The sequence below is a fragment of the Anser anser genome, assembly GCF_964211835.1.
Source record: "Anser anser genome assembly, contig: HAP1_SCAFFOLD_128, whole genome shotgun sequence".
Lineage (NCBI taxonomy): Eukaryota > Metazoa > Chordata > Aves > Anseriformes > Anatidae > Anser > Anser anser.
This window is the reverse complement of record NW_028153933.1, coordinates 48,121-72,547: the sequence shown is the minus strand read 5'-3', so window position 1 is coordinate 72,547 and position 24,427 is coordinate 48,121. Positions and strand designations below refer to the sequence as shown.

Below are 24,427 nucleotides of genomic sequence, written 5' to 3'. Positions count from 1 at the left end.
TGCGGATGAGCCATCCGTACTGGACGTCTCGGCATGTGTGAGCTACTGAGGAGAAGGCGAGTGAAGTGTCTGCGGTGTAGTGTATGGCTAGTAGCAGGCCTGTTAGGATTTGTGTGGCTAAGCAGATGGCTAGAAGGGAGCCGAAGTTTCATCAGGCAGAGATGTTGGAGGGGGCGGGTAGGTCGATTAGGGAGTTGTTGATTATTTTTAGTAGGGGATGGGATTTGCGGATGTTAGGGGCCATTAGTGAGTCTGTGTGTTATTAGGATTATTACCAGGATGGAGAGGGCGAAGGATCCTAGGTAGGCCTTAATTAGCCCTGTGTGTATTGAGGTTGCGGCTTTGCTTGCGGCTACTTGTAGTTCAGCAAGGCCCTCTGGCCCTATTTTTTTGAGTCAGGAGAGGTCGATCAAGTGTAGGGCAATGTTTTGTCCCTTTTCTAGTAGGTTTTTGGAGAAGAATCGGTGTACTAGGGGGTTGAAGTACCCTAATGCAGAGGAGAAGTTTATGAGGGGGTTTGGTTTGGGGTGAGTGAGGGTGTGTGTTATGTTCGATAGTTCTAGGGCTAGGATGATTCCTAGGATTGTTATGAGGATGGCAGCGGTTTTGGTGATAAGGGGTATGGTTATTGGGGGGGTTTTGGTTGGTGTGATGAAAGAGGTAATGATTATTCCTGCTGTAATGCTGCCTAGGGCGAGTCGGGTTAGGGGGGCGGTGATTAGTGGGTTGTTTTCGTTTATTGATACTATTGGGGGGATTCGGGTTTGTCCAGCTTGGACTAGGATGGTTATGCGGATGCTGTAGGTTGCGGTGAATGCTGTGGCTATAAGGGTTAGGAGTAGGGCTCAAGTATTTAGGTATGATGTGTTTAAGCTTTCGATGATGAGGTCTTTTGAGTAGAATCCGGCTAGGAATGGGGTTCCTATCAGCGCCAGGTTTCCGATGGTTAGGCAGGAAGTAGTGACTGGGAGTATTTTCTGTAGGCCTCCTATCTTTCGGATATCTTGTTCTCCGTTTAGGTTGTGGATGATAGACCCTGAGCATAGGAATAGTATGGCTTTAAAGAAGGCATGGGTTGAGATGTGTAGGAAGGCTAGTTGTGGGAGGTTTAGTCCGATAGTGACTATTATTAGTCCTAGTTGGCTGGATGTTGAGAAAGCAATGATTTTTTTGATGTCATTTTGGGTTAGGGCGCATGTGGCAGCGAATAGGGTTGATAGAGCACCTAGGCATAGGCAGGCAGTTAGGGCTGTCTGGTTGGTGGCTAGCAGGGGGTGCATGCGGATGAGCAGGAAGATTCCGGCTACTACTATGGTACTGGAGTGCAGTAGGGCTGATACTGGGGTGGGGCCTTCTATTGCTGCGGGCAGTCATGGGTGGAGTCCAAATTGGGCGGATTTTCCTGCGGCTGCGAGGATTAATCCTATGAGGGGGAGGATTGGGGTTTGGTGGGGGTGTACGGCTTGTTGGATCTCTCAGGTGTTGAATGTTGAAGCTAGTCATGCTATGCTCAGGGTCAGTCCGACGTCTCCGATTCGGTTGTAGATTACGGCTTGTAGGGCGGCGGTGTTGGCATCTGCTCGGCCTTGTCATCAGCCGATGAGAAGGAAGGACATGATTCGTACTCCTTCCCAGCCTACGAATAGGAGGAATATGTTGTTTGCGGTTGTTAGGAGGAGTATGGCGACTAGGAATGTCAGTAGGTAGGTGAAAAATTTTGTTACGTATGGCTCTGAGGCCATGTATCATATGGCGAATTGTAGGATTGATCATGTTACAAATAGGGCGATTGGAAGAAATGTTATTGAGTATTGGTCTATTTTTAGGCTCAGGGGGATTTTAAAGTTTATAATGAATTTTCACTCCCAGTGGCAGGTGACAGATTCTATTCCCGAGTAGATGAATGCGGTTGTAGGGGCTAGGCTAATTAGGAATGCGGTTTTAACAGCGCGGGTGGTGGCTTGTGGGGTGTTTTTAAAGTTTTTAAATAGAAATGGCAGGATGATTGGGGTTAGGAGGATTGTCAGCGTGAGTAGTGTGAGGGAGTTGATTAGTAGTGTGGGGTTCACTACTTTTACTTGGATTTGCACCAAGATGGGTGGTTCCTAAGACCAGTGGATTGCTGTTATCCTTTAAAAGTAAGGGGGCTGAGGTTTTAGGCTCAGATGTAAGAGTTAGCAGCTCTTGTTGGTTAAACCCTCCCCTCGGCAGGTAAGAAGGTTTGAACTTCTATTCTTAGAATCACAGTCTAATGTTTGGTTTAAACTATACTTGCATGAGGGGATTCCGGAGATCAGTTCGGGTTTGAGGATTAGGAGGAATATTGGGATAATGTGGAGTGTTATGAGCAGGTGTTCTCGCGTGGTTGAGTTTTGCATAGATGTGATGTGGGAGGGGATTGAGCCTCGTTGGGTCATTAGTAGTATGAATAAGGTGTAGGAGGCGGTTAGTAGGGTTGCGATTCCTGTTAGGATGATCGTGAAGGCAGATCAGTTGAATAAGGTGATTATAATGGTTAGCTCTGCTATGAGGTTTGTTGTTGGGGGTAAGGCTATGTTTGTTAGATTGGCCAGCAATCATCAGGTAGCTATGAGTGGTAGGAGAGGTTGTAGGCCTCGTGTGAGTAGTAGAATTCGGCTGTGCGTACGTTCATAGTTTGTGTTGGCTAGGCAGAATAGTATGGAGGAAGTTAGTCCATGGGAAATTATTAGGATCATTGCCCCTGAGAATGATCAGTGGGTTTGGATTATTCCTGCGGCGATAACTAGGCCTATGTGGCTAACGGATGAATAAGCGATTAGTGATTTTAGGTCTGTCTGTCGTAGGCAGATTGAGCTAGTCATTAGGGCGCCTCATAGCGCCAGGGTTAGGAAGGGGTAGTGCAGGAGGTTGGACAGTGGGCCCATAAATAGAGTGACTCGTATAATTCCGTATCCTCCTAGCTTTAGTAGTAGGGCGGCGAGGAGTATTGAGCCTGCGATGGGTGCTTCTACGTGGGCTTTTGGCAGTCAGAGGTGTAGGCCGTATAGTGGGGCTTTTACTATGAATGCTATGAGCAGTGCTAGACCTGATAGTATTCCTGTCCATGAGGTGGATAGGGTTGGGTGGGTTAGTTGTAGGGTTGGCAGGTGCAGGGTGCCAATTTTCACGTATAGGTGTATGATTGTGATTAGCAGGGGTAGAGAGCTTACTGGCGTGTAGAATAGCAGGTAGATGCCAGCGCTTAGGCGTTCTGGTTGGTTCCCCCATCGGGTGATTAAGATTAGGGTGGGAATGAGGGTTGCTTCAAATGAGATGTAAAATAGTGCTAGTTCTGTGGTGGAAAAGGCTAGTAGGATGAATGGCTGGACTGCGACTAAGGTTGAGATAAAGATTCGTTTGCGTTGTAGGGGTTCTTGTTGCAGGTGGTTTTGGCTTGCTATGATTATGAGTGGGAGTAGTCAGCAGGATAGTACTAGGAGGGGGGATGAGATTTGGTCAATTCCTGTTCAGTTGGATAAAAATTTGTAGGGGTAGTAGGTTGGGATTAATCACTGTAGGCTTAGGGCAGCGATTAGGAGGCTGTATAAGGTGGTGTTAGTCCATAGAAATTTTGGTGGAGACAGCAGGGCTGTTGGAAGAAGTATGATTGTGTGTAGGATGATTTTTAGCATTGCAGGAGGTTTAGGTTGTGTAGATGGTCGGAGCCATGTGTGCGGGTGGAGGCTACTAGGATGGCCAGGCCTGTGCCCGCCTCACACGCTGAGAAGGTTAGCATGAGAATTGGTACCATGGTGAATGAGGAGACTTGGTTTTCGATGGATCATATTGATAGGCCTACGAATATCGATAATATTATGCTTTCAAGGCATAGTAGGGCGGATACTAGGTGGGTTCGGTGGAAGGCTAGTCCTAGTCCGCTGAAAATGAAGGCTGAGTAGAAGCTTAAATGTAGGGGCGACATAAGAAAGTTACAGGGTTGGCTGTAATCTGCTGGGTCGAAACCAGCTATCTTTTTGGTTAGACTAACTTTCTGTTATTCTGCTCATTCTAGGCCCCCTTGAATTCACTCGTAGGCCAGTCCGAGTGTTAGGAGAAGGAGGATCACTACAGTTCAGGTGAGGGTCATTAGGGGGGATTGGAGTTGGACGGCTCATGGCAGGGGGAGTAGGAGGGCGATTTCTAGGTCGAATAGGACGAACAGGATGGCTACTGAGGAAGAATCGGACTGAGAATGGTAATCGAGCAGATCCAAGTGGGTCGAATCCACATTCGTACGGTGAGAGTTTCTCTGAGTCGGGGTTTATTTGGGCGAGTCAGAAGTTTAATGCGGTTAGGGCGGCGCTTAGGATTGATGATAGGGCGAATATGAACATGAGTGCGTTCATTGCTCTCCTCTGGGTTTATACCAGATTCTAGAGATTGGAAGTCAATTGTAATTAATATACTAGAAGAGCAAGATCCTCATCAGTAGATGGTTATGTAGAGGAATAGTCAGATGACGTCTACGAAGTGTCAGTATCAGGCTGCTGCCTCGAATCCGAAGTGGTGGTCTGATGTAAAGTGGAACTTGATCAGTCGGAAGAGGCAGACGGTCAGGAAGGAGGATCCGATGATTACGTGGAGTCCGTGGAATCCAGTGGCAACGAAGAAGGTAGATCCGTAGACGCTATCGGCGATTGAGAATGGGGCTTCGTGGTATTCTATTGCTTGTAGGGCTGTGAAGTAGAATCCCAGGAGGATCGTTAGGGTTAGGGCGTGGATGGCGTGTTTTCGGTTTCCTTCTGTGATGCTGTGATGGGCTCACGTTACGGTAACGCCTGAGGCTAGTAGGATGGCTGTGTTTAGTAGGGGGACTTCTATCGGGTTGAGTGGTTTAATTCCTGTTGGGGGTCATTGGCCTCCTAGTTCTGGGGTTGGGGCCAGGCTCGAGTGGAAGAACGCTCAGAAGAACCCTAAGAAGAAGAATGCTTCGGATGTGATGAAAAGGATTATGCCGTATCGTAGGCCTTTTTGGACTGTGGGAGTGTGATGGCCTTGGAAGGTGCTTTCTCGTACAATGTCTCGTCATCATTGGAGTATTACTAGGAGTATTGAGATGAGGCCTAGGGTTAGTAGTATGGATGAGTTGTAGTGGAATCACATGATTAATCCTGAGGTTGTGAGTAGGGCGGCGGCTGCCCCGAAGATTGGTCAAGGGCTTGGGTCAACTATGTGGTATGAGTGTGCTTGGTGTGCCATTAGATGTTTTCTTGTAAGTATAGGCTTAGAAGGAGCACGAAGACGTAGGCCTGGATTATGGCTACTGCTACTTCTAGGATGGTTAGGAGTAGTAGGATGATTATTGTTAGGATGGATACTGCAGGAAGGGTGGGTATTAATGCAATGGAGGCTGTAGAGATGAGTTGGATGAGTAAGTGTCCTGCTGTAAGGTTGGCTGTAAGGCGGACTCCGAGGGCTAGGGGGCGGATTAGTAGGCTGGTTGTTTTGATCAGGATTAGTGCGGGGATTAGGGGTGTAGGGGTACCTTCGGGTAATAGGTGGGCTAAAGAGGCTGATGGTTGGTTTCGTAGGCCTGTTAGTAGTGTGGCGAGCCATAGTGGGAAGGCTAGGGCTATGTTCATAGATAGTTGGGTGGTTGGGGTGAATGTATATGGAAGGAGGCCTAGAAGGTTGATTGTAAGAAGTATGATTATTAGGGATGTAAATATTATGGCTCATTTGTGGCCATTTTTGTTGAGTGGGACTATTAGTTGTTTTGTGATTAGGTGAAGGAGTCATGTTTGGATAGTAGAAAGGCGGTTGTTGATTCATGGGTTGTTTGGGGACGGGAATAGTAGGGCTGGGAAGAGTAGGGATAGTAGGATTAAGGGGATGCCAAATAGATTGGGGCTGGAAAATTGGTCAAAGAAGCTTAGGTTCATGGTCAGGATCATGGTGTGGGTTTGGTAGTGAGGGAGGTCTTATTTGATGGGGGGTTGGTTGTGGTGAAGGCTAGTAGTTTTGGTTGGATGAGGAGTGCTAGGGTTAATCAGGTTATAATTATGATTGAAAATCATGGTGCGGGGTTAAGCTGTGGCATATCATTAAGGAGGGGGAAGTCCCTCTTTGGCTAGCTTAAAAGGCTAGTGCTGTTGCATAGCTTCTTAATGATTAGGATGATGATAGAAGGGACGATCAGGCCTCGAAATGTGGGAGTGGGGTTGATTCTACTACAATGGGTATGTAGCTGTGATTAGCCCCGCAAATTTCTGAGCATTGTCCGTAAAAAATCCCAGGCCGGGTGGTAATGAATGAAGTTTGGTTTAGTCGGCCTGGGATTGCGTCTGTTTTAACTCCGAGCGTTGGGACTGCTCAGGAGTGGAGTACGTCTCCTGCAGTAATGATCACGCGGATGGGGGATTCTATTGGGATAACTACGCGGTGGTCAACTTCTAGCAGTCGGAAGTGGCCGTTGGGTAAGTCTGGGGTGGGCACTATGTAGGAGTCGAATGATAGGTCTTTGAAGTCTGTGTATTCGTAGCTTCAGTATCATTGGTGGCCGATGGCTTTTAGGGTGAGGTCTGGTTCGTCGATTTTGTCCATTATGTAGAGGATTTGTAGGGATGGGAGGGCGAGGAGTACCAGGACGATAGCAGGTAGGATTGTCCAGATCAGCTCTACTTCTTGGGCGTCTACAGCATTGGACGAGAGTTTTTTCTGTTAGTATGTGGGCTAAAAGGTAGAGAACTAGGCTGCAGATAGCTAGGGCAACGATTAGGGCGTGGTCGTGGAATTCAACGAGTTCTTCTATGATGGGTGATGAGGCGTCTTGGAATCCTAGTTGGGAGTGGTTGGCCACATGAGATGTACAGGATTTTTACCTGTGATTTAGTCTTGACAAGGCTATGTAATTGGTTTACTAACGTCTCATAAGAAAGAAGCATGAGCAGTTAATGCAGTTGGCTTGAAACCAGCATGTGAGGGTTCGATTCCTTCCTTTCTTGTACTTGGACGAAGGCCGGTTCCTCGAAAGTATGGTATGGGGGAGGGCAGCCGTGGATTCATTCAACGTTTGTGGTAGTTAGTTCTGGTTGTAGGACTTTTCGTTTGGCCGAAAAGGCTTCTCAGATGATGAATATTAGTATGATTACGGCTACTATTGAGATTAGGGAGCCGATGGAGGAAATGGTGTTTCATAGTGTGTAGGCGTCGGGATAGTCCGAGTATCGTCGGGGTATTCCTGCTAGGCCTAGGAAGTGCTGGGGGAAGAACGTTAGGTTTACTCCTGTAAATATTACCCCGAAGTGGGCTTTTGCTCATGTTTGGTGTAGGGTAAACCCAGTGAGTAGTGGGAATCAGTGAGTAAATCCTGCTAGAATGGCAAAGACGGCGCCTATGGATAGGACGTAGTGGAAGTGGGCAACTACGTAGTACGTGTCGTGCAGGGCGATGTCTAGGGAAGAGTTTGCAAGAACGATTCCTGTTAATCCTCCGATGGTAAATAGGAAGATAAATCCTAGAGCTCATAGTATTGGGGGGGTCTCATTTGATTGTTCCTCCGTGCAGGGTGGCTAGTCAGCTAAATACTTTGATTCCGGTAGGGATGGCAATGATTATAGTGGCTGATGTAAAGTAGGCTCGGGTATCAACGTCTATTCCTACTGTAAACATGTGGTGAGCTCAGACGATGAATCCTAGGAAGCCGATGGATAGTATGGCTCAGACTATTCCCATGTAGCCGAAGGGCTCCTTTTTGCCTGAGTAGTACGTGACTACGTGTGAGATGATTCCAAACCCCGGTAGGATCAGAATATAGACTTCTGGGTGTCCGAAGAATCAGAATAGGTGTTGGTACAGGATTGGGTCTCCTCCTCCAGCGGGGTCGAAGAATGTGGTGTTTAGGTTTCGATCAGTTAGTAATATTGTAATACCGGCGGCGAGTACGGGGAGTGATAGAAGGAGTAGGATGGCGGTAATTAGTACGGATCAGACAAATAGTGGGGTTTGGTATTGTGAGAGTGCGGGGGGTTTTATGTTGATGGCTGTGGTGATAAAGTTGATGGCCCCAAGGATGGAGGAGATACCGGCTAAGTGGAGTGAGAAGATAGCCAGGTCTACTGAAGCTCCGGCGTGGGCAAGGTCACCTGCTAGGGGAGGGTAGACAGTTCAGCCTGTGCCGGCGCCAGCTTCTACAGTGGATGAGGCTAGTAGGAGGAGGAATGATGGGGGGAGGAGTCAAAAGCTTATGTTGTTTATTCGCGGGAATGCTATGTCGGGGGCACCGATTATGAGGGGGACTAATCAGTTGCCGAATCCTCCGATCATGATGGGTATGACTATAAAGAAGCTTATTACAAAGGCGTGAGCGGTAACGATTACATTGTAAATTTGGTCGTCGCCTAGGAGAGTTCCTGGTTGTCCTAGTTCTGCGCGGATTAATAGGCTGAGTGCGGTGCCGACTATTCCTGCTCATGCCCCGAAGATGAGGTACAGGGTGCCAATATCCTTATGGTTAGTGGAAAATAGTCATCGGTTGATGAAGGTGACGGGTAAGATGGCTGAGTGTTGAAGCGTTAGGCTGTAGTCCTTTTTACAGAGGTTTAATTCCTCTTCTTATCGGCTCTGTAGTGAAATTCATGTTGAGTTGCAAGCTCATCGATGCGCACTAGGGTGCGTCAGGGTCTTTGTAGGCAGAAGCCAATTGGTTTAGGCATTTAGCTGTTAACTAGAGTTTTGTGGGATCGAAGCCCATCTGTCTAGGGAGGCTTTAGCTTAATTAAAGCGTCTGACTTGCATTCAGAAGATACAGGTTAATATTCTGTAAGTCTTAATGTGCAGAAACTAAGAGGGTTTAACTCTTATTTAAGGCTTTGAAGGCCTTCGGTTTGGGGTGTTATCCTAAGTTTCTAGACAATGGCATGTATTATTGGGGACAGGGGAAGTAAGAGGATTGATAGTGAGGCAAGGACCGCAGTAGGTGTGCTTGGGGCTTTGCTAGTGTATCATTGTTTTATGTGGTTAGAGGAGTTGGGGGGAAGGGTAATTGTTGAGTGGTATGCGAGGCGTAGGTAGAAGAAGAGGCTGAGCAGTGATAGCATGGCAATTGCCATGGCTGCTGGTGTTATTTCCTGTTTAGTTAGTTCTTGGATGATAAGTCACTTTGGTATAAAGCCTGTTAATGGGGGGAGGCCTGCTAGGGATAAAAGTACTAGTATTAGGGTGGCGTTTAGCACTGGGGTTTTTGTTCATGAGGTTGTGATCATGGATAGGTTAAGGGCTTTGATTTTGTTAAGGGCTAGGAATACGGCTGATGTTATGATTATGTATAGGTAGAAGGTAAGTAAGGCCAATTTGGGGCTGTAAACTAGGATGATGGCGATTCAGCCTAAGTGGGAGATGGACGAGAAGGCTAGGATTTTGCGTGTTTGTGTTTGGTTCAGTCCTATTCAGCCTCCTAGTGCTGTTGAGGCTAGGGCCATGGCGGTGAGTAGAGCTGGGTCGAGGGATTTGGATGTTAGTAGGAGCAGGGTTAGTGGGGGGAATTTTATGAGGGTCGAGAGTAGCAGGGCTGTTATTAGTGGCGATCCTTGTAGTACTTCTGGGAATCAGAAGTGAAATGGCACTAGGCCCAGTTTAATAGCGATTGCTGCTGTCAGTAGTAGACAGGAGGTTGGGTGGTTTATTTGTGTGATGTCTCATTGGCCGGTGACTCAGGCATTGGTTATGCTAGAGAATAGGACCAGGGCGGAAGCAGCTGCTTGGGTTAGGAAGTATTTCGTTGCGGCTTCTACTGCTCGTGGGTGGTGGGATTTGGCAATTAGGGGAATGATGGCTAGTGCGTTGATCTCCAGTCCTGTCCAGGCCAGAACTCAGTGGTTGCTGGAAATTGTGATTGTGGTGCCCAAGATGAGGCTGAAGGTTATGATTGGGGTCGCGTAAGGGTTCATTAGTAGAGGAGGGGGTTAAACCATCATTTTCGGGGTATGGGCCCGATAGCTTGATTAGCTGACTCTACTAGAAAATAATATAAGGGAAGTATGGAGAATTTTGATTTCTCTTGTGTGGGTTCAATTCCTACTTTTCTAAGGTCAACAGGAAATGAGAGGGCTGTTATACCTCTATGTTCACTTTATCATAGTGACCCTTTGTAGTTCAGGCACATTTCCTTATGTAAGGAGGTAGGCCTGCATAGCAGATAGGTATGCTGATGTGTCAGAGGCACAGAGCTAGTGTGAGGGGTAGGAAGTTTTTTCATAGTAGGTGCATTAGTTGGTCATATCGGAATCGTGGGTATGAAGCTCGGACCCATAAGAAACCAGAAGATAGTAGGAGGACTTTTGTGGCTAGGATGACGGGGAATAGTTCTGTGGGTGGCCCTAGGGCGCTTGGGTTTAGGAATATGATGGCTGTAAGTGTATTTATTAGCATAATGTTCGCATATTCAGCTAGGAAGAATAAGGCGAAGGGTCCTGCGGCGTATTCAACGTTAAACCCTGAGACTAGCTCAGATTCACCCTCTGTGAGGTCAAAAGGAGCTCGGTTTGTCTCTGCTAGGGTGGATACGTATCATATTATTGCTAGGGGTCATGAGGAGAAAATGAAGTATAGAGGCTCCTGTGCGATGGCAAAGGAGCTGAGTGTGTAGCTTCCGCTTAGTATGATTATTGATAGCAGGATTATGGCCAGTGTCACTTCGTATGAAATGGTCTGTGCTACTGCCCGTAGGGCTCCGATTAGTGCGTATTTTGAGTTCGAGGCTCAGCCTGATCATAGGACTGAGTAGACGGCTAGGCTTGACATGGCTATTAGGAAGAGAACTCCGAGGTTTAGATCTGCTAGGGGAAATGGGAGTGGTAGTGGTGCTCAAGTGGTGAGGGCTAGGACAAGGGCTAGTATTGGTATCAGAATGAATAGAAGTGGGGAAGAGGTAGAGGGTCGGATGGGCTCTTTGGTAAATAGTTTCAGTCCGTCCGCAAATGGTTGAAGTAGGCCAAAAGGCCCGACAACGTTAGGGCCTTTGCGGGATTGTATGTAGCTTAGGATTTTCCGTTCTACTAGGGTTAGGAAGGCTACGGCAATCAGGATTGGGATGATGTATAGGAGGGATATAACGAGGCAGCTTAGTGTTGTTATTTGAATCATGGGTGAAGCTAGGGAGAGGATTTGAACCTCTGGGGAAAGGGCTTAAGCCTTCTGCACTTGCCGGGCTCTGCCACTCTAGCTGGTCCTTTTCTAGGATTGAAAGTGGTGGGGGAAGGCCCTCTTCACGGTTTAGTTGGTTTCACTGCTTAGAGGGGGGGGGCGTGCTTGTGGTATTGGCCCCACTTTCCCGGTCCTTTCGTACTGGGGAGAGTGTGTCATAGATAGAAACCGACCTGGATTGCTCCGGTCTGAACTCAGATCACGTAGGACTGTTAATCGTTGAACAAACGAACCCTTAATAGCGGCTGCACCATTAGGATGTCCTGATCCAACATCGAGGTCGTAAACCCCCCTGTCGATATGGGCTCTTGAGGGGGATTGCGCTGTTATCCCTGGGGTAGCTTGGTCCATTAATCAATTATATTGGGTCTGGTCACTGTTAGCACTTTGAGGGGTAGCTCTAGGTAAAGAGGTATGGTCTTGTTTTTGGAGGATTTGTTCTCCTCCAAGGTCGCCCCAACCGAAAAATATCGACCAGGCTCTGCGATGGTAGTGGCCCCAGTGGGGTTGATTGAGGATTCGCGGTGGTCGTTGATTTTTAAGTTCCACAGGGTCTTCTCGTCTTATGTTCACATCCCCGCTTTTGCACGGGGAGATCAATTTCACTGATTATCTGTGAGAGACAGTTAAGACCTCGTTTAGCCATTCATACAAGTCTCGATTTATGGGACAATTGATTGCGCTATCTTTGCACGGTTAGGATACCGCGGCCGTTAAACCTAAGTCACCGGGCAGGCATTACCTTCAATACTTGTTTAATTTGCTGAAGGCTATGTTTTTGGTAAACAGTCGGGCCTTATTAATTTGCCGAGTTCCTTTCACAGATTTTAATCGCTCTTATAGGCGCTCCTGAGTCGGGTTAACAGGGTTAGTTAATACGTGGTCTTGTAGGGGTTTTTGTATCTGTCTAGGTCTGTTAATAATGTTTCTATGTAAGCTTGCGCCGTTAGAGGGGTGTGGCCCTGTACATGAGGGGCCTAGGATGATTCCTAGGATTGTTATGAGGATGGCAGCGGTTTTGGTGATAATGGGTATGGTTATTGGGGGGGTTTTGGTTGGTGTGATGAGAGAGGTAATGATTATTCCTGCTGTAATGCTGCCTAGGGCGAGTCGGGTTAGGGGGGCGGTGATTAGTGGGTTGTTTTCGTTTATTGATACTATTGGGGGGATTCGGGTTTGTCCAGCTTGGACTAGGATGGTTATGCGGATGCTGTAGGTTGCGGTGAATGCTGTGGCTATAAGGGTTAGGAGTAGGGCTCAAGTATTTAGGTATGATGTGTTTAAGCTTTCGATGATGAGGTCTTTTGAGTAGAATCCGGCTAGGAATGGGGTTCCTATCAGCGCCAGGTTTCCGATGGTTAGGCAGGAAGTAGTGACTGGGAGTATTTTCTGTAGGCCTCCTATCTTTCGGATATCTTGTTCTCCGTTTAGGTTGTGGATGATAGACCCTGAGCATAGGAATAGTATGGCTTTAAAGAAGGCATGGGTTGAGATGTGTAGGAAGGCTAGTTGTGGGAGGTTTAGTCCGATAGTGACTATTATTAGTCCTAGTTGGCTGGATGTTGAGAAAGCAATGATTTTTTTGATGTCATTTTGGGTTAGGGCGCATGTGGCAGCGAATAGGGTTGATAGAGCACCTAGGCATAGGCAGGCAGTTAGGGCTGTCTGGTTGGTGGCTAGCAGGGGGTGCATGCGGATGAGCAGGAAGATTCCGGCTACTACTATGGTACTGGAGTGCAGTAGGGCTGATACTGGGGTGGGGCCTTCTATTGCTGCGGGCAGTCATGGGTGGAGTCCAAATTGGGCGGATTTTCCTGCGGCTGCGAGGATTAATCCTATGAGGGGGAGGATTGGGGTTTGGTGGGGGTGTACGGCTTGTTGGATCTCTCAGGTGTTGAATGTTGAAGCTAGTCATGCTATGCTCAGGATCAGTCCGACGTCTCCGATTCGGTTGTAGATTACGGCTTGTAGGGCGGCGGTGTTGGCATCTGCTCGGCCTTGTCATCAGCCGATGAGAAGGAAGGACATGATTCGTACTCCTTCCCAGCCTACGAATAGGAGGAATATGTTGTTTGCGGTTGTTAGGAGGAGTATGGCGACTAGGAATGTCAGTAGGTAGGTGAAAAATTTTGTTACGTATGGCTCTGAGGCCATGTATCATATGGCGAATTGTAGGATTGATCATGTTACAAATAGGGCGATTGGAAGAAATGTTATTGAGTATTGGTCTATTTTTAGGCTCAGGGGGATTTTAAAGTTTATAATGAATTTTCACTCCCAGTGGCAGGTGACAGATTCTACTCCCGAGTAGATGAATGCGGTTGTAGGGGCTAGGCTAATTAGGAATGCGGTTTTAACAGCGCGGGTGGTGGCTTGTGGGGTGTTTTTAAAGTTTTTAAATAGAAATGGCAGGATGATTGGGGTTAGGAGGATTGTCAGCGTGAGTAGTGTGAGGGAGTTGATTAGTAGTGTGGGGTTCACTACTTTTACTTGGATTTGCACCAAGATGGGTGGTTCCTAAGACCAGTGGATTGCTGTTATCCTTTAAAAGTAAGGGGGCTGAGGTTTTAGGCTCAGATGTAAGAGTTAGCAGCTCTTGTTGGTTAAACCCTCCCCTCGGCAGGTAAGAAGGTTTGAACTTCTATTCTTAGAATCACAGTCTAATGTTTGGTTTAAACTATACTTGCATGAGGGGATTCCGGAGATCAGTTCGGGTTTGAGGATTAGGAGGAATATTGGGATAATGTGGAGTGTTATGAGCAGGTGTTCTCGCGTGGTTGAGTTTTGCATAGATGTGATGTGGGAGGGGATTGAGCCTCGTTGGGTCATTAGTAGTATGAATAAGGTGTAGGAGGCGGTTAGTAGGGTTGCGATTCCTGTTAGGATGATCGTGAAGGCAGATCAGTTGAATAAGGTGATTATAATGGTTAGCTCTGCTATGAGGTTTGTTGTTGGGGGTAAGGCTATGTTTGTTAGATTGGCCAGCAATCATCAGGTAGCTATGAGTGGTAGGAGAGGTTGTAGGCCTCGTGTGAGTAGTAGAATTCGGCTGTGCGTACGTTCATAGTTTGTGTTGGCTAGGCAGAATAGTATGGAGGAAGTTAGTCCATGGGAAATTATTAGGATCATTGCCCCTGAGAATGATCAGTGGGTTTGGATTATTCCTGCGGCGATAACTAGGCCTATGTGGCTAACGGATGAATAAGCGATTAGTGATTTTAGGTCTGTCTGTCGTAGGCAGATTGAGCTAGTCATTAGGGCGCCTCATAGGGCCAGGGTTAGGAAGGGGTAGTGCAGGAGGTTGGACAGTGGGCCCATAAATAGAGTGACTCGTATAATTCCGTATCCTCCTAGCTTTAGTAGTAGGGCGGCGAGGAGTATTGAGCCTGCGATGGGTGCTTCTACGTGGGCTTTTGGCAGTCAGAGGTGTAGGCCGTATAGTGGGGCTTTTACTATGAATGCTATGAGCAGTGCTAGACCTGATAGTATTCCTGTCCATGAGGTGGATAGGGTTGGGTGGGTTAGTTGTAGGGTTGGCAGGTGCAGGGTGCCAATTTTCACGTATAGGTGTATGATTGTGATTAGCAGGGGTAGAGAGCTTACTGGCGTGTAGAATAGCAGGTAGATGCCAGCGCTTAGGCGTTCTGGTTGGTTCCCCCATCGGGTGATTAAGATTAGGGTGGGAATGAGGGTTGCTTCAAATGAGATGTAAAATAGTGCTAGTTCTGTGGTGGAAAAGGCTAGTAGGATGAATGGCTGGACTGCGACTAAGGTTGAGATAAAGATTCGTTTGCGTTGTAGGGGTTCTTGTTGCAGGTGGTTTTGGCTTGCTATGATTATGAGTGGGAGTAGTCAGCAGGATAGTACTAGGAGGGGGGATGAGATTTGGTCAATTCCTGTTCAGTTGGATAAAAATTTGTAGGGGTAGTAGGTTGGGATTAATCACTGTAGGCTTAGGGCAGCGATTAGGAGGCTGTATAAGGTGGTGTTAGTCCATAGAAATTTTGGTGGAGACAGCAGGGCTGTTGGAAGAAGTATGATTGTGTGTAGGATGATTTTTAGCATTGCAGGAGGTTTAGGTTGTGTAGATGGTCGGAGCCATGTGTGCGGGTGGAGGCTACTAGGATGGCCAGGCCTGTGCCCGCCTCACACGCTGAGAAGGTTAGCATGAGAATTGGTACCATGGTGAATGAGGAGACTTGGTTTTCGATGGATCATATTGATAGGCCTACGAATATCGATAATATTATGCTTTCAAGGCATAGTAGGGCGGATACTAGGTGGGTTCGGTGGAAGGCTAGTCCTAGTCCGCTGAAAATGAAGGCTGAGTAGAAGCTTAAATGTAGGGGCGACATAAGAAAGTTACAGGGTTGGCTGTAATCTGCTGGGTCGAAACCAGCTATCTTTTTGGTTAGACTAACTTTCTGTTATTCTGCTCATTCTAGGCCCCCTTGAATTCACTCGTAGGCCAGTCCGAGTGTTAGGAGAAGGAGGATCACTACAGTTCAGGTGAGGGTCATTAGGGGGGATTGGAGTTGGACGGCTCATGGCAGGGGGAGTAGGAGGGCGATTTCTAGGTCGAATAGGACGAACAGGATGGCTACTGAGGAAGAATCGGACTGAGAATGGTAATCGAGCAGATCCAAGTGGGTCGAATCCACATTCGTACGGTGAGAGTTTCTCTGAGTCGGGGTTTATTTGGGCGAGTCAGAAGTTTAATGCGGTTAGGGCGGCGCTTAGGATTGATGATAGGGCGAATATGAACATGAGTGCGTTCATTGCTCTCCTCTGGGTTTATACCAGATTCTAGAGATTGGAAGTCAATTGTAATTAATATACTAGAAGAGCAAGATCCTCATCAGTAGATGGTTATGTAGAGGAATAGTCAGATGACGTCTACGAAGTGTCAGTATCAGGCTGCTGCCTCGAATCCGAAGTGGTGGTCTGATGTAAAGTGGAACTTGATCAGTCGGAAGAGGCAGACGGTCAGGAAGGAGGATCCGATGATTACGTGGAGTCCGTGGAATCCAGTGGCAACGAAGAAGGTAGATCCGTAGACGCTATCGGCGATTGAGAATGGGGCTTCGTGGTATTCTATTGCTTGTAGGGCTGTGAAGTAGAATCCCAAGAGGATCGTTAGGGTTAGGGCGTGGATGGCGTGTTTTCGGTTTCCTTCTGTGATGCTGTGATGGGCTCACGTTACGGTAACGCCTGAGGCTAGTAGGATGGCTGTGTTTAGTAGGGGGACTTCTATCGGGTTGAGTGGTTTAATTCCTGTTGGGGGTCATTGGCCTCCTAGTTCTGGGGTTGGGGCCAGGCTCGAGTGGAAGAACGCTCAGAAGAACCCTAAGAAGAAGAATGCTTCGGATGTGATGAAAAGGATTATGCCGTATCGTAGGCCTTTTTGGACTGTGGGAGTGTGATGGCCTTGGAAGGTGCTTTCTCGTACAATGTCTCGTCATCATTGGAGTATTACTAGGAGTATTGAGATGAGGCCTAGGGTTAGTAGTATGGATGAGTTGTAGTGGAATCACATGATTAATCCTGAGGTTGTGAGTAGGGCGGCGGCTGCCCCGAAGATTGGTCAAGGGCTTGGGTCAACTATGTGGTATGAGTGTGCTTGGTGTGCCATTAGATGTTTTCTTGTAAGTATAGGCTTAGAAGGAGCACGAAGACGTAGGCCTGGATTATGGCTACTGCTACTTCTAGGATGGTTAGGAGTAGTAGGATGATTATTGTTAGGATGGATACTGCAGGAAGGGTGGGTATTAATGCAATGGAGGCTGTAGAGATGAGTTGGATGAGTAAGTGTCCTGCTGTAAGGTTGGCTGTAAGGCGGACTCCGAGGGCTAGGGGGCGGATTAGTAGGCTGGTTGTTTCGATCAGGATTAGTGCGGGGATTAGGGGTGTAGGGGTACCTTCGGGTAATAGGTGGGCTAAAGAGGCTGATGGTTGGTTTCGTAGGCCTGTTAGTAGTGTGGCGAGCCATAGTGGGAAGGCTAGGGCTATGTTCATAGATAGTTGGGTGGTTGGGGTGAATGTATATGGAAGGAGGCCTAGAAGGTTGATTGTAAGAAGTATGATTATTAGGGATGTAAATATTATGGCTCATTTGTGGCCATTTTTGTTGAGTGGGACTATTAGTTGTTTTGTGATTAGGTGAAGGAGTCATGTTTGGATAGTAGAAAGGCGGTTGTTGATTCATCGGTTGTTTGGGGACGGGAATAGTAGGGCTGGGAAGAGTAGGGATAGTAGGATTAAGGGGATGCCAAATAGATTGGGGCTGGAAAATTGGTCAAAGAAGCTTAGGTTCATGGTCAGGATCATGGTGTGGGTTTGGTAGTGAGGGAGGTCTTATTTGATGGGGGGTTGGTTGTGGTGAAGGCTAGTAGTTTTGGTTGGATGAGGAGTGCTAGGGTTAATCAGGTTATAATTATGATTGAAAATCATGGTGCGGGGTTAAGCTGTGGCATATCATTAAGGAGGGGGAAGTCCCTCTTTGGCTAGCTTAAAAGGCTAGTGCTGTTGCATAGCTTCTTAATGATTAGGATGATGATAGAAGGGACGATCAGGCCTCGAAATGTGGGAGTGGGGTTGATTCTACTACAATGGGTATGTAGCTGTGATTAGCCCCGCAAATTTCTGAGCATTGTCCGTAAAAAATCCCAGGCCGGGTGGTAATGAATGAAGTTTGGTTTAGTCGGCCTGGGATTGCGTCTGTTTTAACTCCGAGCGTTGGGACTGCTCAGGAGTGGAGTACGTCTCCTGCAGTAATGATCACGCGGATGGGGGATTCTATTGGGATAACTACGCGGTGGTCAACTTCTAGCAGTCGGAAGTGGCCGTTGGGTAAGTCTGGGGTGGGCACTATGTAGGAGTCGAATGATAGGTCTTTGAAGTCTGTGTATTCGTAGCTTCAGTATCATTGGTGGTCGATGGCTTTTAGGGTGAGGTCTGGTTCGTCGATTTTGTCCATTATGTAGAGGATTTGTAGGGATGGGAGGGCGAGGAGTACCAGGACGATAGCAGGTAGGATTGTCCAGATCAGCTCTACTTCTTGGGCGTCTACAGCATTGGACGAGAGTTTTTTCTGTTAGTATGTGGGCTAAAAGGTAGAGAACTAGGCTGCAGATAGCTAGGGCAACGATTAGGGCGTGGTCGTGGAATTCAACGAGTTCTTCTATGATGGGTGATGAGGCGTCTTGGAATCCTAGTTGGGAGTGGTTGGCCACATGAGATGTACAGGATTTTTACCTGTGATTTAGTCTTGACAAGGCTATGTAATTGGTTTACTAACGTCTCATAAGAAAGAAGCATGAGCGGTTAATGCAGTTGGCTTGAAACCAGCATGTGAGGGTTCGATTCCTTCCTTTCTTGTACTTGGACGAAGGCCGATTCCTCGAAAGTATGGTATGGGGGAGGGCAGCCGTGGATTCATTCAACGTTTGTGGTAGTTAGTTCTGGTTGTAGGACTTTTCGTTTGGCCGAAAAGGCTTCTCAGATGATGAATATTAGTATGATTACGGCTACTATTGAGATTAGGGAGCCGATGGAGGAAATGGTGTTTCATAGTGTGTAGGCGTCGGGATAGTCCGAGTATCGTCGGGGTATTCCTGCTAGGCCTAGGAAGTGCTGGGGGAAGAACGTTAGGTTTACTCCTGTAAATATTACCCCGAAGTGGGCTTTTGCTCATGTTTGGTGTAGGGTAAACCCAGTGAGTAGTGGGAATCAGTGAGTAAATCCTGCTAGAATGGCAAAGACGGCGCCTATGGATAGGACGTAGTGGAAGTGGGCAACTACGTAGTACGTGTCGTGCAGGGCGATGTCTAGGGAAGAGTTTGCAAGAACGATTCCTGTTAATCCTCCGATGGTAAATAGGAAGATAAATCCTAGAGCTCATAGTATTGGGGGGGTCTCATTTGATTGTTCCTCCGTGCAGGGTGGCTAGTCAGCTAAATACTTTGATTCCGGTAGGGATGGCAATGATTATAGTGGCTGATGTAAAGTAGGCTCGGGTATCAACGTCTATTCCTACTGTAAACATGTGGTGAGCTCAGACGATGAATCCTAGGAAGCCGATGGATAGTATGGCTCAGACTATTCCCATGTAGCCGAAGGGCTCCTTTTTGCCTGAGTAGTACGTGACTACGTGTGAGATGATTCCGAACCCCGGTAGGATCAGAATATAGACTTCTGGGTGTCCGAAGAATCAGAATAGGTGTTGGTACAGGATTGGGTCTCCTCCTCCAGCGGGGTCGAAGAATGTGGTGTTTAGGTTTCGATCAGTTAGTAATATTGTAATACCGGCGGCGAGTACGGGGAGTGATAGAAGGAGTAGGATGGCGGTAATTAGTATGGATCAGACAAATAGTGTCCACTTCCACTACGTCCTATCCATAGGCGCCGTCTTTGCCATTCTAGCAGGATTTACTCACTGATTCCCACTACTCACTGGGTTTACCCTACACCAAACATGAGCAAAAGCCCACTTCGGGGTAATATTTACAGGAGTAAACCTAACGTTCTTCCCCCAGCACTTCCTAGGCCTAGCAGGAATACCCCGACGATACTCGGACTATCCCGACGCCTACACACTATGAAACACCATTTCCTCCTAGTCCTAGGACTTAGAGAAACTCCAGTACTAAAAATAGTAAACACAAGCAATAATTTCATATACTTCACTCTCACTCACCACTCAACTATCAGCTAACCACACCCCCGTCCACATAGCTTAACACAAAGCATGGCACTGAAGTTGCCAAGATGGCATAAAACATGCCTGCGGACAAAAGACTTAGTCCTAACCTTACGGTTGGTTTTTGCTAAATATATACATGCAAGTATCCGCGCCCCAGTGTAAACGCCCTCGACCACCTACCCCCATACAGGCCTTGAGGAGCGGGTATCAGGCACACCCAAGTAGTAGCCCAAGACGCCTCGCTAAGCCACGCCCCCACGGGTATTCAGCAGTAATTAACATTAAGCAATGAGTGCAAACTTGACTTAGTTATAGCAACAGCCTAACTTCAAGGGTTGGTAAATCTTGTGCCAGCCACCGCGGTCATACAAGAAACCCAAATCAACCGTCCTATTGACACGGCGTAAAGAGTGGTAAAATGCCTATCCTAGCTAACTAAGATCAAAATGCAACTGAGCTGTCATAAGCCCAAGATGCACCTAAACACACCATTAAGATGATCTTAGGAACTAACGACTGATTTAAACCCACGAAAGCCAGGGCCCAAACTGGGATTAGATACCCCACTATGCCTGGCCCTAAATCTTGATACTTACTTTACCGAAGTATCCGCCAGAGAACTACGAGCACAAACGCTTAAAACTCTAAGGACTTGGCGGTGCCCCAAACCCACCTAGAGGAGCCTGTTCTACAATCGATAATCCCCGATTAACCCAACCACCCCTTGCCAACACAGCCTACATACCGCCGTCGCCAGCCCACCTCGAATGAGAGCACAACAGTGGACACAATAGCACCCCGCTAATAAGACAGGTCAAGGTATAGCCTATGGAGTGGAAGAAATGGGCTACATTCCCTATTCATAGGGCACACGGAAAGAAGCGTGAAACCACTTCTGGAAGGCGGATTTAGCAGTAAAGTGGGACAATAGAGCCTACTTTAAGCCGGCCCTGGGGCACGTACATACCGCCCGTCACCCTCCTCAAAAGCCACATCCCACATAACTAATACCATAAATACGCTGAAGATGAGGTAAGTCGTAACAAGGTAAGTGTACCGGAAGGTGTACTTAGAATATCAAGACGTAGCTATAACACCAAAGCACTCAGCTTACACCTGAAAGATATCTACTAGACCGGATCGTCTTGAAGCCCCCCCTCTAGCTCAACCACACAAATAGTACACCAAAACTAAAGAATTTACTAAACTAATTAAACTAAAGCATTTTACAGTCTTAGTATAGGCGATAGAAAAGACACTTAGACGCGATAGAGACCCCAGTACCGTAAGGGAAAGATGAAATAGCAGTGAAACAATCAAAGCGACAGACAGCAAAGATCAACCCTTGTACCTTTTGCATCATGGTTTAGCGAGAACAACCAAGCAAAGTGAACTAAAGTTTGCCCCCCCGAAACCCAAGCGAGCTACTTTCAAGCAGTTAAAGAGAGCGAACCCGTCTCTGTTGCAAAAGAGTGGGATGACTTGTCAGTAGAGGTGAAAAGCCAACCGAGCTGGGTGATAGCTGGTTACCTGTGAAACGAATCTAAGTTCCCCCTTAATCCTCCCTACCGGACATCCTGAACCCTAATGAGATGATTAAGAGCTATTTAATGGAGGGACAGCTCCATTAAAAAAGGACACAACCTCGACTAGCGGATAATTCTTACTACTGATCCTACCGTGGGCCCTAAAGCAGCCATCAAAAAAGAGTGCGTCAAAGCTCCACCACCTAAAAATACCAAAATAAGATGATTCCCTTATCACAAACAGGTCAACCTATGAATATAGGAGAATTAATGCTAAAATAAGTAACTCAGGGCCACACCCCTCTAACGGCGCAAGCTTACATAGAAACATTATTAACAGACCTAGACAGATACAAAAACCCCTACAAGACCACGTATTAACTAACCCTGTTAACCCGACTCAGGAGCGCCTATAAGAGCGATTAAAATCTGTGAAAGGAACTCGGCAAATTAATAAGGCCCGACTGTTTACCAAAAACATAGCCTTCAGCAAATTAAACAAGTATTGAAGGTGATGCCTGCCCGGTGACTTAGGTTTAACGGCCGCGGTATCCTAACCGTGCAAAGGTAGCGCAATCAATTGTCCCATAAATCGAGACTTGTATGAATGGCTAAACGAGGTCTTAACTGTCTCTCACAGATAATCAGTGAAATTGATCTCCCCGTGCAAAAGCGGGGATGTGAACATAAGACGAGAAGACCCTGTGGAACTTAAAAATCAACGACCACCGCGAATCCTCAATCAACCCCACTGGGGCCACTACCATCGCAGAGCCTGGTCGATATTTTTCGGTTGGGGCGACCTTGGAGGAGAACAAATCCTCCGAAAACAAGACCATACCTCTTTACCTAGAGCTACCCCTCAAAGTGCTAACAGTGACCAGACCCAATATAATTGATTAATGGACCAAGCTACCCCAGGGATAACAGCGCAATCCCCCTCAAGAGCCCATATCGACAGGGGGGTTTACGACCTCGATGTTGGATCAGGACATCCTAATGGTGCAGCCGCTATTAAGGGTTCGTTTGTTCAACGATTAACAGTCCTACGTGATCTGAGTTCAGACCGGAGCAATCCAGGTCGGTTTCTATCTATGACACACTCTCCCCAGTACGAAAGGACCGGGAAAGTGGGGCCAATACCACAAGCACGCCCCCCCCCTCTAAGCAGTGAAACCAACTAAACCGTGAAGAGGGCCTTCCCCCACCACTTTCAATCCTAGAAAAGGACCAGCTAGAGTGGCAGAGCCCGGCAAGTGCAGAAGGCTTAAGCCCTTTCCCCAGAGGTTCAAATCCTCTCCCTAGCTTCACCCATGATTCAAATAACAACACTAAGCTGCCTCATTATATCCCTCCTATACATCATCCCAATCCTGATTGCCGTAGCCTTCCTAACCCTAGTAGAACGGAAAATCCTAAGCTACATACAATCCCGCAAAGGCCCTAACGTTGTCGGGCCTTTTGGCCTACTTCAACCATTTGCGGACGGACTGAAACTATTTACCAAAGAGCCCATCCGACCCTCTACCTCTTCCCCACTTCTATTCATTCTGATACCAATACTAGCCCTTGTCCTAGCCCTCACCACTTGAGCACCACTACCACTCCCATTTCCCCTAGCAGATCTAAACCTCGGAGTTCTCTTCCTAATAGCCATGTCAAGCCTAGCCGTCTACTCAGTCCTATGATCAGGCTGAGCCTCGAACTCAAAATACGCACTAATCGGAGCCCTACGGGCAGTAGCACAGACCATTTCATACGAAGTGACACTGGCCATAATCCTGCTATCAATAATCATACTAAGCGGAAGCTACACACTCAGCTCCTTTGCCGTCGCACAGGAGCCTCTATACTTCATTTTCTCCTCATGACCCCTAGCAATAATATGATACGTATCCACCCTAGCAGAGACAAACCGAGCTCCTTTTGACCTCACAGAGGGTGAATCTGAGCTAGTCTCAGGGTTTAACGTTGAATACGCCGCAGGACCCTTCGCCTTATTCTTCCTAGCTGAATATGCGAACATTATGCTAATAAATACACTTACAGCCATCATATTCCTAAACCCAAGCGCCCTAGGGCCACCCACAGAACTATTCCCCGTCATCCTAGCCACAAAAGTCCTCCTACTATCTTCTGGTTTCTTATGGGTCCGAGCTTCATACCCACGATTCCGATATGACCAACTAATGCACCTACTATGAAAAAACTTCCTACCCCTCACACTAGCTCTGTGCCTCTGACACATCAGCATACCTATCTGCTATGCAGGCCTACCTCCTTACATAAGGAAATGTGCCTGAACTACAAAGGGTCACTATGATAAAGTGAACATAGAGGTATAACAGCCCTCTCATTTCCTGTTGACCTTAGAAAAGTAGGAATTGAACCCACACAAGAGAAATCAAAATTCTCCATACTTCCCTTATATTATTTTCTAGTAGAGTCAGCTAATCAAGCTATCGGGCCCATACCCCGAAAATGATGGTTTAACCCCCTCCTCTACTAATGAACCCTTTCGCGACCCCAATCATAACCTTCAGCCTCATCTTGGGCACCACAATCACAATTTCCAGCAACCACTGAGTTCTGGCCTGGACAGGACTGGAGATCAACGCACTAGCCATCATTCCCCTAATTGCCAAATCCCACCACCCACGAGCAGTAGAAGCCGCAACGAAATACTTCCTAACCCAAGCAGCTGCTTCCGCCCTGGTCCTATTCTCTAGCATAACCAATGCCTGAGTCACCGGCCAATGAGACATCACACAAATAAACCACCCAACCTCCTGTCTACTACTGACAGCAGCAATCGCTATTAAACTGGGCCTAGTGCCATTTCACTTCTGATTCCCAGAAGTACTACAAGGATCGCCACTAATAACAGCCCTGCTACTCTCGACCCTCATAAAATTCCCCCCACTAACCCTGCTCCTACTAACATCCAAATCCCTCGACCCAGCTCTACTCACCGCCATGGCCCTAGCCTCAACAGCACTAGGAGGCTGAATAGGACTGAACCAAACACAAACACGCA

General features: G+C 47.3%; 2 long non-coding RNA genes across 2 annotated transcripts in view; both read left to right on the top strand.

Annotated features, from left to right (window-relative positions):
• Nucleotides 1-243: 243 nt before the first annotated feature.
• The window catches only part of LOC310891109, a 31,383-nt gene continuing 7,199 nt past the window's right edge, over nt 244-24,427 (top strand). Inside the window, exon 1 of the long non-coding RNA XR_014577427.1 lies at nt 244-371. This is a non-coding gene — a long non-coding RNA (uncharacterized lncRNA). The remainder of the gene's footprint in view (nt 372-24,427) is intronic.
• LOC310891108 lies at nt 9,977-23,830 on the top strand. Its single transcript, XR_014577426.1, has 2 exons — nt 9,977-10,170; nt 23,662-23,830. It is a non-coding gene; the product is annotated as an uncharacterized lncRNA (long non-coding RNA).